An 8,212-nucleotide genomic window follows, 5' to 3' on the forward strand; every position below is an offset into this window, starting at 1 on the left:
TTCTCAGTACCAGAGACAGATTTCCTGCAAGGCTGATGAAGAAAGCTTAAGCTTCGGGGACTCTATGAGCAGGTCCCTGTGAGTGCTGGGAGGTGCCAGGAGTGAAGGCCTTTCTGGTGAAGAACAAGCCAACTTGCCATTGGAACCATTGTTCTATAAGCATTTCTAACAAATTGCCTTAAGCTACCACAGAAAAATGGACCTGAATTTCCAAGTCTCAAAAACGTTGTGATTTCTTTTCTTATTCTAACTAAATATTTGCATTCATAACTAATGTATTTGTAATTTCTTTTTTTGTTGCTTTTTAAGAGGGTCCCTCAAAATGTATGGGCTTCAAATTCTACAGAGGCTGAACTGTACCTTCTCATGATTGTGGGGGCAAGGACAGGAGATGTGTAGGTTCGGGTTCATGGCTCCAGGACATGGTGGAAAAATCTTCCTCACCTGGTTCATCCGTCTGTCCTGCAACCATCAGACCCCTGTCTAGTAATCCATATGGGACAACAGCTCCAAGACTGGGATTTATTTAGAATCTTCCTCTATCTCTCTCTGAAGAGATCATTCCAAAAACACCTCTTCCTGCTCCACTCTGCACCTTTCATGCCCTCTGCCTTACTGACACATTTTTTAACCATCCCAACCGCAGTGATTTAATTCGCATGCATATGAACCAAAATTGCTTTGTTTCTGTAAGGCACATCCAGACATAAGGTGGCATGGACTAGAGGTTTGTATAAAAAATAGGCAAAATGAAGATTTTTGTCTACTCCCTTTAAATACTTATTGTAAAAGCTAGAATACTCTGAGCATTTATTAGATAGAGAACAGAGCACCAATCTTTGATATGCAAAAATATGTAAAGTTATATCCTACTTTATGAATATTTAACATATATTCTATACAAACTGTTATGTAAAATCTAAACTAAAAATTGTCTTAAGAAATAAATTATTCTTATTCCAGAATAATATTTATCAGTCTCTAAATTGAGTTCCCTTAGTTCTTTAAAAAATTTATTTTGATTTATCATAAATCTATTTCTGATCAATTTTTAGTTTTTTTTAAAGATTTTATTTATTTATTTGACAGAGAGGTAGAGAGCACCAGTAGGCAGAGCAGCAGGTAGAGGGAGAGGGAGAAGCAGGTTCTCCACTGAGCAAGGAGCCCAACATGCGCCTCGATCCCAGGAACCTGGGATCATGACCTGAGCAGAAGGCAGCTACTTAACTGACTGAGCTACCCAGGCATCCCATGGTTTTTTTTTTTTTTTTTTTAAGATTTTATTTAAGAGAGAGTGAGAACACAAGGGGGCCGAGGGGCAAAGGGAGAGGGAGAAAGAGACTGCCCGCTGAGCAGGGAGCCAGGCATGGGCCTCGATCCCAGGACCCTGGGATCATGACCTGAGCTGTAGGCAGACGCTTAACTGACTGAGCCACGCAGGTGCCCCTCTGATCAATTTTTAGTAACAATTTTTGAATAAATCATGATATATTTACATTTCATCTCTTCTAAAAAGATTGGTTTATCATCACCAGGATTAGAGAATCATAATTTTTAACTTGTTCTGTCTAGAATTATTAGCTAGTTACAGAAATTTAGTAGCTTAGTTGCAGGAATTTTGCTGAATGTTTTTCTGTGATCCCACTTGTTTCAATTGGGATCAATTGAAAAATCATTCAGTTAATCTTATTATTAAAAATAATGATAATTATTTTAAACTGTGTTTATTACTTACAAAACAAAATTAAAACATTATGGACTATCATTACAATTTTCTCCTGTGATTCATTTATTTATCTTTATTAATATGGATCCTTTTTATTCTACATTATAAAAATGCACTTATATATGTTTAAGTGAATTTTATAAAATATATTTCTATATTATACACACATTTTTATATAAATTATTTATATATGCATATACTATATTTAAATACATTATATTACTTAATTGTCACAACAATATCATGATATAAATAGAGCAGGCAAATTTTTTTTCATATCAGAGGTTAAGTAACTTAAAAGCAGATGAGACAGAATTGATACTTAGATTTCCAAATTCCAGGTTAGAAGTTTTTCTACTGACTTTGGGTGTGTCACCTCTTTTCTTTTATCCTTCTCTTCATCTTTCTGACCTCTTGGTATGTAAATATGTAGTATGTACTCAAAATTGTGCTAGAAATGTAACATAGGCATTGCTTTCAATGAACTTATAGTTTTGTTGGTAGGCAGAATACATGCAAATATATGCTAATACACCCATATACACATACATATACACACTACATTAAAGAATCACACAAACTGGCATTTCAAGAGCTGTCTCAAGTTCTGATTTATATATGAATTTTGAAAAATTACTTGGTGCTAGGCACTGTGTAAGGGCCAAACGAAACCAACTGGTAAGAGTTCTTGCTGAAATTTAGAAGAGGTGGGGGCATTTGGGCTGGTGAAAGAAAAAAACCACACAAATTTCATGAATTGGATTTGTAAGCAGAGTGGAACTAAAGTAGGCAGAGAAAACTGACAGGTACTCAAGAGGGAGAAGGTTAGAGGCAGGAAAAAACATGGGTGCCTTGGATAACAGTAAAGCTCTTTGTCTGGAGTAGAGGGATTTGGTAAAACAGTATGGATTTGGAAACAGAAATGAGACAGTGTATGTGGATCTCATCTTCTAGGCTAACTCCATTTTCTTAAATATTGTTAATGCTCAGAGTTCCACACTTGATTCTTTTATTGTTTATGCAGGTAGTTCTTTGAGGTTTTTGAGCTCTTTGAGAACTTGTTATATAATGAATTGCCTTTTACTTATGCACATATGAGAATGCATAATTGCACAAGAATTTTAGAGGGCTCAGAGGTCCCTGAAGTCCATCTGAGGACCTCTAGGGTTAAGGACTTTTCTTGGACAATCTAGCTAGAACTTAAAACTCTTTCCTGAACTCCAGATCTACATATTCAATTGCCTAGCGGACACCTACACTTTGATGATAATCTCAACATGCCCCAAATAAGACTCATAGAACATCCTCAATGACCTCTTTCCTTGGTATTTCAGTAGATGGTAGAATCATTCAGTAAACCTAACATAGTAAATGGTAGATAGCTAGATCGTTCGTGTGACCATCCAAGCCAGAAATCTGAGACACTCAAGGCACTCATCTCTTTTCTTTCTACTTCCAGTTAATCACTCAGACCATGCTTTTTTGCATCCCAAAGACTCCTTCCCTAGTTAAGTGTCTTATCACTTCTCACATGGTTTTCCACAGCAACCTTCCAGCTGGGTTCTCCATTTCCAACCTGGCTTGCCTGTTCCAATTTGTTCTTTATGTTGCTGGAAGAGTAACTAGTAACACTAATAACAAATCTGATCCCATCATTCACCAGCTGAGAAGTCATCTATGGTTCTTCCATTGTTTTAAAGACTCATTCCTTAGCATGATATGGTTTGGCTCTGTCTTCTTTGCTGCCTTGGTACCATTTACATGCTCATTGTTAGCCCCACATTTGCCTGTTCTTTTCCCCTCTGTCTGAAATGCCCTAAGACTATGTCTGCATCTGTCCAATATCAAGGCATCCTCAGAGTTCTAGTTCCTGCATCATGCCCTTGGGACTACTTACCTCTGGAATCCCATTTAGATGTTCATCCTCTGCATTTTCATAGTGTTTTGATCTGAACTCTAGTAGAGCATCAGGATATCCTGTTTTCTTGTCTGTCTCTCCCTAAGAATTGTGACTCCCTTAACGTTGGAGTTTCCTTAGTTTCCAGTGTGAAATCCCAGAGAATGTGCATTGGGTAAATACGTGGATCTAAGAATGAATACATTCTGTAGGCCAGTGGTTTTCTATCTGTCCCCAGATGCCCCTGAGGACACCTCAGTGATGCCATAAAGAATGAAATACCTTCTTTTAAACAATAAGAATGTAAAACACCCAAAGAAACCATTTATTTCCTTTTGTTAATTCCCTTTCTAGGTGGTAATCCCTGTAAGATTTTATTTGCCAAAATGTTACACCCTAAAAAATGTTTTTGTAGACAATTAAGTTGTACTTTTGAACTCAGGACAAAAAAAAAATGATAATACTATTTTTGCAAGAGTCCACTGGCATAGTGAGAAGTATGCACTGGAAAAACAAAGATATGATCTGTTCAGAAAGAAAGATGAATACAAGGTGTGTGTGTGTGTGTGTTTTAAGTCCAATACCACATTAAATTTATCTTTTTAACATTTCGCTTAGGGCTTTGGAATAAGAGGTTTTAATTTTAACAGGAAGCACTGTGTTCAGCTCCCTATCTTGACAAAGTTCAGCATTCTAGAAGTCGACAATGTCACAAATTCAATATTTTCAAATTCACTATAGGATCTGGGAGAAATGAGAAAACCTCTTTTGAATGTGTTCTAAAAATGTAATTGTTCCCTTTAAGAAACCGAACATTCATTGTCTTTTCCAATAAATGCTTCAAAAAAGTAGGATGGACTGAGTTTTAAATGAAATGCCATGGACATTTCACAGTCCTTCCTTCTGAAGTATGCAAAAGCGGAGTGGTCTCTCTTACATTTCTGTGTTAAAAAATAAACAAAAATTCCCCGTTGGATAATCATCTGAAAAGTCCCAGTCTATAGAAAATATATACTCTGACTTTTAAATGTCGACCAGCCTTGGAAATCTATATGACATAAACTTTTGCCAAAAAATCAATCTTGAGTTATGATTTGATTAGCAGAAAATTGCTATCACATTTGTTTCTACATTTGTCTACCTCATGTCCTTTTCATTCATAGGCTGGCTGATTCAAACCTTCTTTAAAAACTCCCCGAGAAAGTCTGTGACATTAAAATGTCCTTTGATGCTCTTTCACTAAGCAGTGAATATTAACAGTTATGGTGACCCTGTTCCCTAATGTGTCTCAGCAGGATCAATAGCAGTTAAGTGCCACTGTTTTACAATTAAAAAGGGGATCATTTTAAATTTAAAAGCTCATAGCTGATTTTCTTCTTGGCACTTAATGGCGTAATTCATTTTTGAAAAACCTCATTGGGAGAATGTAGGCCTTTTTTTTTTTTTTTTTTTTTTGGTGGCACCATAGGAAGGGGCTAGTTTTAGGACCTCTTGTTGACTCTGAGATGATTTGTAGCAGTCCAAGACATCCATAAAATTTCCTTCAAAATAGGGGACCCTGATGCCGAGCATAGGCAATCATTGCAATTCTCCGTTAAAACTATTCAAGGGCCACTTTCTTTGGAACTTTCTTCCTGAGTACTGCTGTTTTCAGCCCATCTTGCCTTTACATTCACATTTTTCTCCCTGATTTTTGCTTTTCATTTTGGTGACCTCTTCCTGTTCCCTATTACGAATCCTAGGCACATGACAGGTGGATTGGAGCAGTGCATACATTTTTCCAACATCTAATTGGCTAACATTATGCTGGAAATGTCATTCTGATCCTACCTCATTGACATTGCAGAGAGTCTTGGCTCTCTTTCCACACAACGATGGCTTTCTTGGTTCCCAATTACAACAGTAACAGACGCATCGAGTTACGTATACAGTATATCCCTGGGGATAAGCACTCTCGATACAGATCCACTCTGGGGTAAGTCTCATGTCTGCTTACAGAAATTACATTATCTTGAGGCAAAGGAGAGATATTGTCAGTCATTTATATTTGCTGCTTGAAGCTTAGAAGAATGTATTTATGCATTTGGTACTTTTGGGGTTTTATTTTTAATATGCCTAATTAAAAAGTAGAAGCTATCCACCAGTTTCCTCCTAAAAACTCATACAACCTCTAATTTAAAGAGCTAACAACTGAATACTGATTGTATGCAAGGCATTGTGCTCAGCTCTTTATACATCTTTTCTCTGATCCTCAGCACACTTTACAAGATAGACATGACTTTTCATAATTCACAAGTGAAGTCATTGAATCTCAGAGAGTTAAGTTACATGCTTATAGTCACACAGCTTATAAGTTATTGCAAATGGGACTGCAGATTTGAACTGTCTCACTCTCAAATCCCCTTATCCTTGAATTATATGGTTTTACCATATCCATTGAAAGTGCTTTGGATTTAAATATGTATCTTAGACTTAAACCCCAAAATAAACTCTCCAGAATTTATAGGCTTTTCAAAAACATTTCCAAGATGCTAGTTATTAGAAAGCTGGGACCAGCCAATATATATTATGTCAGTTCTTCACATAAGATTTGATCTTTTAAAAAATTCTTTTGACTTTTGTTCGTTCATTACAGTATGTCTGTCACAGGTGATGAGCTAATACTAATTAAAGACTACATAAAATATCCCATTTCATTCACTTTCCTTCTGAATCTGATCATTTTTTTCTGTAAATATAAATTTTGGACTGAACACTAATGTTGCAGTAAAGAACCCTGAATAAACAGGGCCACATGCATATTAGATTAGGGTTTGGAATAAATGGAATCTTAGCTCATCGAGGACTAATGTTCCCTGAAAATATGATTGATTTCTACCAGGAAAGTTTGTCTTTATTTCCCTTGCCCCTGTGTAAAAATAGTAACCATGGAAGAGAGACATTTATGGATATTACCACCTCTTGCAGGAAACTGGCTCTAATTAAAAAATAAAAACAAGGGGCACCTGGGTGGCTAAGTGGTTAAGCATCTGACTTTGGCTCAGGTCATGATCCCAGAGTCCTGGGATCGAGTCCCACATCAGGCTCCTTGCTCAGCGGGAAGCCTGATTTTCGGTCTCCCACTCCCCTTGCTTGTGTTTCTGCTCTGGCTCTGTCTCTCTCTGTCAAATAAATAAAATCTTAAAAAAAAAATAAAAACAAAAATTTTCTTGTATACAAAAATCATTCTCTTTTGTTCATTTGTTTTCTTCCTTCACACCCTCCCTTTGTAAAGTTTTATTTATTTAAGTAATCCGTACACTCCGTGTGGGGCTCGAACCCAGGACCCTGAGATCAAGAGTTGCAGGCTCTTCAGACTGAGGTCCCCAGGTCCTCCTCCCCTTTTTTTTTTGTCCTTTTCCCTTTTCATCCCTTCCTTCCTCTTCCCTCCCTCCCTCCTCTCCCTCCTTTCTTCTTCTTTTGCTTCCCCCCCCCGCCCCCCGCAGACGTACTAAAATCCAATACACTTCTTGAATTCAAGTTTCCTCTTTTAACCAAATATCTCTATGTCAGTGGTAGAAAAGGACTCCTGTCCCAGCCCCGAAAAGGTAAGATACAAGCGTGTCATCTGTGCCTGCGTTGATTTAAATGAAACGTGAGACCTCGGGGACGCTGCCGCGGGACAGGTGGGTGCGTCCTGTAATCGAAGCGCAGAGTCCGGGGACCAGGCGCCGGCGAGCCAAGGGAGCCGCTCGGTTCGCACGCACGCGCGCGGGGGCTAACGGGCCACCGAGCAACACAATTAGCCCCGACACCAGGTGCTGCCTGCTTCCTGCCACGTTACACTTCTCACATTTCATGTAATGGCGTTTGTGAAGTGCTCCCCCTTTTCAATTAGCCAGCCTTGCTCCCTCCACTCCCCCCATTCATCTGTGCGGTTCCAGGGGACTCGCGGAGCCTGCGGCTGGGCTCGCCAACTGGACGCCACCGAGCGCAGCGTCCGCGCCCAGGAGTGGCAGAGCGGCTTCAAGCCTGTCATTAGGCATAATTTATTCCATATGCTGTTGATGAAGCCAAGCAGGGCTGCGATTTCTCTTTTGTTTATGTTTAAAGAAGAGGGAAAGCCTCTATAAATAAGCTCCAGCAACTTCATTGCTGCGTGTGCCCATTGGCTGCTGGTGCGTCCTGGGCACGGAGCGATTTTGGAGTGGCTGAGCCTCAGCTTTTCCGCTTTGAAGTAGCTGCACGCGGCCGCTGGCCTGCTTTGTGCATTCAAAACCCTACTCGTCCTCATCCCTACGATCAACAATACCTGCTCCATTTTTTTCCCCCTGCAGTAATTATCCTTTTATATTTACATAAAGGGGCTGCCCTCCGAGTGGGCATAAATGCTGACGAAGGTAGAGTTTCTGTGTGCCTGCCTGGATTGCATTAGCTGCTAATTACTCCGGAGTGCCCCCAATGCCTCTGGTCTCAACTAAAGCACGCTGTGTAATTTAAATTTACATTGTGTTATACTACATGGGGGTTATGACACAACCAAATGTATTTTGACATTATGTTTTAATTATTTTCCCCCCTCCCCAATGGTGTTTGCAGGAAGAAGGCTA

The sequence above is a fragment of the Leptonychotes weddellii genome, chromosome 9 (assembly GCF_054177405.1).
Source record: "Leptonychotes weddellii isolate Sample4059 chromosome 9, ASM5417740v2, whole genome shotgun sequence".
NCBI classification, from domain to species: domain Eukaryota; kingdom Metazoa; phylum Chordata; class Mammalia; order Carnivora; family Phocidae; genus Leptonychotes; species Leptonychotes weddellii.